Raw genomic sequence first — 7,420 nt, forward strand, 5'->3', positions numbered from 1 at the left:
GGATTGGAAAATTGAACATGCTCAAGGAACAAAATCACAACCCATAACCAAGATCTTCTAACAAGGGAAATAACCAACTTTTCACTTAAATGAGAGTTATTACGGTGATTACGCCCCTTTAGTCACGTGGCGAGGCATTCATTCACTATTTTGTGAAAAAAAGGGGGGAAACGCGGATAATCCCAAATTATGCAAATGTTGCAGAATTACGCAAAAAAAACGCGGGCGCGCTGCGGCCGCACAATCGCATAATCCTACGGGGACAGATTACCATAAGTTGCTTACATATACAACGGCAAATAAATCTTGATGTTTTCATGTCGAGATAATGTGTTCCAGAAATACTAAAAATAAACCTGGTAATTTTCATGTCATTTACCATAAGTTACATAAGACCAATGGAAACAGAATCGGAGAAAAAAAAGGAATTTTATGCAAATCCGACTGCGGTTCTTCAGTGGAAGAAAAAAAGGAGAAACAAGTAAGGGGAGAGTAAAGAAGTAGAAAGATATAGCAAAGAGTGAAAGATACCCTCCACACGTTGTCCATGAAAAGACATTCAAACTGTGGTAGAAAGTATACCTGACATGCAGTAGGGAGAAAATTCTATCAAAAGACCAAAGAACAAAAATGCTGGTAATGAAGTAAAGGAGTGAACCACTTGCTTCCAAGAATCACATTTTTTTAAAATCTAGGAACAGGGTACCATGTCTTGAGAGACAACTGTGACCTCTTCAAAAGCAACCAGTTGGTCCCACAATCATAAAACAAATCACAAACACACTGTTGGACAGACTCACAAACACACACAGACTCACAAACACACTGTTGGACAGACTCACAAACACAGTTGTTGGTTGCTGGCGTGCAGCAGCCTGTCACTTATCTAAGGTCACTGTGTCTTGCCCCAGGACACAACCCACTGACCCCCTGCCTTCTCAACTGTATAGAAAAAAGAATCTGTAACAATGCCCATAGAGATATAGAAGAATTATGCACCGCATTACACACTACAAAAAACTGCAAAAAATTACACCCTACAGAACACTACAACACATTACACACAACAGAACGCTACAACACATTACACCCTACAGAACACTACAACACATTGCACACAACAGAACGCTACAACACATTACACCCTACAGAACACTACAACACATTACACACAACAGAACACTACAACACATTACACACAACAGAACACTACAACACATTGCACACAACAGAACGCTACAACACATTGCACACAACAGAACACTACAACACATTACATACAACAGAAGGCTACAACACATTACACACAACAGAAGGCTACAACACATTACACACAACAGAAGGCTACAACACATTACACACAACAGAAGGCTACAACACATTACACACAACAGAACGCTACAACACATTGCACACAACAGAACACTACAACACATTACACACAACAGAACACTATGACACAACCATTGTTCTCTATTTATATGAATTCATCGTGGTCATAACACAATTGCCTGAAACATGTTTTGATTGTTTGTTTGTTTTTTGGATCATTTAGCAAACACGCTGCTTCGAGCCAATTCTGTCGGGCCCAACATAGGTCGAGTGGGAGAAAAGATCTCAGCAGACCGACAGAGGGAGATAAAATCCCAGCAGACAGACCGATAGACAGACAGAGAGACTCAACAATAAACAAACTAGCTCTCTCATTAACCACCACAACACAGACATCTGTAGGCATTACGGTCAAGCTAAGAAACAAAGGTAGAAAAATAACACAATCCATGTACTATGTTAATGTTATGTACAAGGCCACTTTGACTATCTCAACAAGTCAGGAACATTCTCAGGGTGTGCATAGATGGAGACCAAAATAAAATCACTTCCACATTCTTCTTGTTCTTCTTCTTCTTTTACTGTCTTCTTCTCTTCTTCTCTTCTTCTCTTCTTCTTCTTCTTCTTCTTCTTTTACTTTTTCTTCTTTTACTTTTTCTTCTTCTTCTTCTCCTTCTCCTGCTCCTTCTCCTTCTTCTTCTTCTTCTTCTTCTTCTTCTTCAAGAACTAGACCTCAATCAGACATCATCAATCGTGGTTTGTCCCTCATTTCTCTGCCCAGATGTTCTCACAAAGCCTAAGTTACCTTATCCTGCTCTATTCCCATGACTTTGTTGAAGAGAAAGAGACAAACTGCGGCCAAACGGTGGGTGTGATTGTCCACACTAGACACTTCCACCGACACAACCAACACGGGTTCCAACAGAAACTAGCCGCCATTATCTGGATCTGACCCTCACTTCAGAACCGCTCTTGATGCCCAAAGTTTCTAGTCTGCTTCCGTTAGGGAATTCTGTCGTTCCATTCCCACTGTCTATCCGAATACGGTTCAGTTCCAGGTGCAGACGTACAGACACATCTCTCTTGAATTGCGCCACCTGCAACAACAACAAAAATATTCGAAACAAAACACACAAAATGAATCTCAGAGTTTTGTTTCTTTGTCTGCTGAGTAAAGAGAAGTACATTGACACAACAATGATTATTTAGTGCTGGGAAAAAGCGAGACAGACAGACAGACGATAGACAGACAGACAGACAGACGATAGACAGATAGACAGACAGAAACAGCAGAGGAAAAGTAAAGAGGTAACACCTATCAATGGTGCCCTTCAACCACTCACTCACAAAAATTCCAAACAATTAATGTAAAGTAGATAGAACATTTCGGAGAGAAGAGCCTACTCTTTCACAAATTCTCTCTTTGACAAAAGAGAAACACATTTCTCATTGACATGTCAACCGGCATTTCATGCTGGGGAAAAAACATGGCAAAAAGGAAAAAGCAAAAAGCAAAGAACTAACAACTTCATCGAAAGAATAGAAAGAACTAACAACTTCATCGAAAGAATAGAAAGAACTAACAACTTCATCGAAAGAATAGAAAGAACTAACAACTTCATCGAAAGAATAGAAAGAACTAAAAACTTCATCGAAAGAATAGAACTTTTTGGAGAATACTTTTCGTTCCATTTCAGATGGACTTTAAAGTTTTGAAAAAAAAAAGTAATCTTCATTAGTCCATTTTGGTTGGGTTTTTTTGCTTTTGCATCATATCTAAGAGCACTTCTCCCAGATGAAAGAGGAGGAGGTGAATGAAATCACGAACGGTAAGAAGAAAGACACAAGTTGTATTTTTGTTTTTTCTTCAGACAATCTCCTCACCGTCATGGCTGGGTTCAAGGTGAACGTTTCGTACGTGGTGGAGCCTTCAGGAAGCTCATACGACACCACAACATCCACAAAACGTTCCGCTTCTGTCCACAAAGGAAAAAAAAGTGAAAAAACATTTAGTGCTCAGGGAAAGTAAGACAGACAGACAGACAGAAGAGAGGGAAAAGAAAGGAAATGACATTTACACTCACTCATAACATGACCTTGCATATAACGCAGACGGAATACTTTAACTCAAAAATCGGCTCATTTTTGTAGGCCACATGTATAAACACTTTGTGCTATGACAGGGGGGGATACTCTTTTGCCGTGTACATGCGTCAATACAGCAGGATGTGCCTATTATTAGTGGAGCCCTCCAGCCATCTAAATAATCCCTCCACAAAATTAGTACCAGAATTAGATGGCAAAAGACACAGGTTGACCAAGAAAAGTTCACTGACGAGAATTTGAACAAATGGGAGAAGAGAAAATATTAGTACAGTACAGGTAATTTTTTTAGAGCACCCACGTAGAAAGATGAGTGGAGAACCATCAGTGCCTATGTCTGTCTTCAGCATTTCAAGAGGTATAAAATAGATACTCCAACTTCTTCCAGGTGTCTTCATTCTGTATACAGTGTGTAAACAACAGTGTGTATCTAGAACAGCGTGTAAAGAACTGTGTGTATAATTATTCAGCGTGTAAAGAACTGTGTGTATAATTATTCAGCGTGTAAAGAACTGTGTGTATAATTATTCAGCGTGTAAAGAACTGTGTGTATAATTATTCAGCGTGTAAAGAACTGTGTGTATAATTATTCAGCGTGTAAAGAACTGTGTGTATAATTATTCAGCGTGTAAAGAAATGTGTGTATAATTATTCAGCGTGTAAAGAACTGTGTGTATAATTATTCAGCGTGTAAAGAACTGTGTGTATAATTATTCAGCGTGTAAAGAACTGTGTGTATAATTATTCAGCGTGTAAAGAAATGTGTGTATAATTATTCAGCGTGTAAAGAAATGTGTGTATAATTATTCAGCATGTAAAGAACTGTGTGTATAATCATTCAGCCTGTAAAGAACAGTACGTATATTCTATGATGTTTGTTGGAGTCGGGAGAAGCGCAGTGACACAATTAGAATTCAGATCAGGGAAAAACGTACCATCCTGAAGACTGCGCGGTCCTTCCTTGTTTTTGTAGCCTCTGTCTTACCTGTGTAGTAAACAGATATTAACTCTTTATCTCCGTGGGGGAGGCAAACCCACTATCCGGAGCCCTATTTAGGTACAAAATCTGAAATTGACATCATTGTCACGAAACAACTGGTCATTAAACAAAAAAAATTGAACCTTTTTCGATAGTTCTTCATCTAACGAATGATCTCCTGGTAAAAGAGATTTAACAGCGGCTCACCAGCACAGCGGTTCTGACCATGAGCAACTAGGAGTGGCTTGCCGGAGATTACAAGTAAAGCATCACCCGTTAGAGGTAATTAAAATCCAACATTTCTTTGTTTTTGAAAAGAATGCTGGATTTTTTTTCTATTTTCTACTTTCTTAATCATTTTCGTTTTTTAAAAAAAGTAAAAAAATCTGATGAAAATTAATTGAAAGCTAAAATATAAACATGTAACTGATAAATTGACAAGAAAAAAAGAGAAGAAATAAACCTCCATGGTTGGAACAATGCTTCTCTCTACACTTTCATCTTCAAAACAGGTCCAGTAAATACGTAAATTCATTGAATTGAATCTTACTTTGGATTTTTCATTTTCATTGACAAAAAAAAAATGCATTAGGCTACAGGTTGAAAGAAACATAAAAGAAAATAATAATAGACTTTAAAAATTTACCATTTATGCATCCCATCCTGATGATTCCCCTCTTTATACCACTCACAAAAAAGGTATCTGTGAAAAAAATGAAAGATCTTCAAAACTTGACCTGTGACAATTTCATTAATAAAATTAAAATATTATATATACGTAATCCAGTGGTCTCCGCCTAAGAAAACTCCAGGAAAAAACATGGTCTGTCAAAGAGCCTTAGTGAAATATATCATGGAAAGGATAATAACTTCAAATAAAAACCATCAATTATTTCAAACTCTAAAAAACTAGTGACAGTTTCACTAAACAAAATGTGTATAAAATGGATAAAAATGAACCACCAGCATAGGGCACGAGACAGAGTGAAAGTAAAATAATACAATAAAAATATTTCAGGTAGGAGTTGAGTTGTGCACTTTCAAATCAAATTAGTCTCAGAATTGGGTCCACCAAGACCTAGCGCTTTTTTGCCCCCTGCAACCTAGCGCAGGTTCTCAAGCAGTCAAACCTGTGTAAAACGGCCACACACTGTCATGGAGAAAAGTGTCCGTATAACACAGGAGGCCGTCATGGCAGGTTCGACTATAAGTATATAGGATGGAGACCACTCATGTCTCTAGAGATTATTTGGAAGAAACAGCGCAGCTGTGATCGAGGACTCTTCCATTGGCCGGGGGTGAACAAAGGCCTTGATCCAGACACCTTGAACATATAGCCCTCGGATCAGCGGAAAAATAGAAGAGAGATTAAGAACTTATTCCAAGAACTTGAACAAATGGCTGACAGTGACAGGGACGAAAAGACAGGGAATTAAAGTAACGTTTTTCTAGACTCAAGTTCAAGAGTATCCAAACAGTGGAATGAGTGGCGAATAACAGTGACTGAACATGTTTTGTCTTATTTTTCAGACCTGGCACTGAAGAAGGCAGAATTTAAGGAGATGTAGCCTAATGTAGGCATTGAGGATAGGATAGGTCTAAGTGAACTACAATAAGTTTATCTTACCGTGTGTTTATTAAAGAAACCGGGTCACGTAGATATCTAGTTGTGTGGTGCAAATTGCTGAATGGAAAACTCGCTCAGATACGATAAGGCCTGTATAATTATTTGCTTATCAGTGAGGGGTGTTGGCCTTGTTACTTGTTAGACAGCTGAATCTCTAAGATATCCAACACGCTCAAACTTTTGTTAAAAACGATAGGCGCGGTACTGTGCCTAGATTCTAGATCTAGATATCTAATCTGGAGATCATGATGACTAAATTATGAATGGAAAAACCAGTAGAAGAGAATCCTGGTCATCACTTCATTTCCTTGGAACAGAGCAAATGAAATCCGGGACAGCGCACGCTGTGCGGTTTAACGGCCAAGAGGCAAACTACCGACAATGTGGTAGAAGATTATCACAAGTGGATTTTCAATTGTTGTGGTCGCTTAGAGATATATATTATAGTAGCAGCAGAGACACTAAAATGGTAGCAGCCAGCAACTCGAAACCGGAAATCACCCTCTAAGGAAATTATGAATGATATTTGAACAGGAGGTAAAAGGTTGCCAGAAGAACCATACATAAATCAAATACATCCACTTAAAAATTAATTTATCATAGCAAGTCTGGTTTACGAAAGACATAAAAGACCTTTATTTTTATGCCAGCCTATGGGTAACTTTTCTTTAGGGAATTTGAGTCAGGAATAACACACTATCTGTATAAAAAGAAAAGCAGAGTCGCTCTTGTTTTTGGCCGAAAAAGCCAATTAGCCTAGTATACAGTTTGAAGAGATGCTGGGGAATCCCCAATTCAATCTTGGATCGTCCCAATGCTATTTTTGGCATGGGTATTTTTATCTTATAGGAATTGCCAATGAGTCCAATAAGACGTGTGTGTGAGTGTTTGTGTGTGTGTGTGTGTGTGTGTGTGTGTGTGTGTGTGCAAGTGTGTTTGTGTCCGTGTGTTTGTGTGTATTTGCGTTTGTGTATGTGTGTGTGAGTGTGTGTGTGTGTGTGTGTGTGTGTCTGTGTGTGTGTTTGCGTTTGTGTATGTTTGTGTTTGTGTGTGTGTGTGTTTGATCACGGTTACAAAATAGTAGCAAGGCTTTATTTTTGGTTGACAATAGGCCTTATGAAATCGAAGAAGAAGAAGAAGAAGAAGAAGAAGAAGAAGAAGAAGAAGAAGAAGAAGAGCGCCTAAATGTATGACAACCACGGTTCTCCTGGACAGTGAGGGGCCACGACAGAATTCTATGTGTGGGGCCGACTTGGACAATTTCCTCTGTTTACCTGAACAGCTGTCAGACCATAGGCAATGTGTTATCGCCTCGACAAATTGATAAATCGGTGTGCTGTCTACACCTCTCATCTGTCGTGCGCGTGTGTGTGTGTGTG

At 38.8% G+C, this 7,420-nt stretch overlaps 1 long non-coding RNA gene across 1 annotated transcript; it reads right to left on the reverse strand.

Moving 5' to 3' along the window:
• Window positions 1-1,946: 1,946 nt before the first annotated feature.
• LOC106013167 lies at window positions 1,947-6,559 on the reverse strand. Its single transcript, XR_001185262.2, has 5 exons — window positions 6,042-6,559; window positions 5,061-5,117; window positions 4,371-4,420; window positions 3,217-3,308; window positions 1,947-2,429 (listed from the first exon to the last, which is right to left on the reverse strand). It is a non-coding gene; the product is annotated as an uncharacterized LOC106013167 (long non-coding RNA).
• Window positions 6,560-7,420: the final 861 nt, after the last annotated feature.

This window comes from Aplysia californica, unplaced genomic scaffold (genome assembly GCF_000002075.1).
Source record: "Aplysia californica isolate F4 #8 unplaced genomic scaffold, AplCal3.0 scaffold00695, whole genome shotgun sequence".
NCBI lineage: Eukaryota > Metazoa > Mollusca > Gastropoda > Aplysiida > Aplysiidae > Aplysia > Aplysia californica.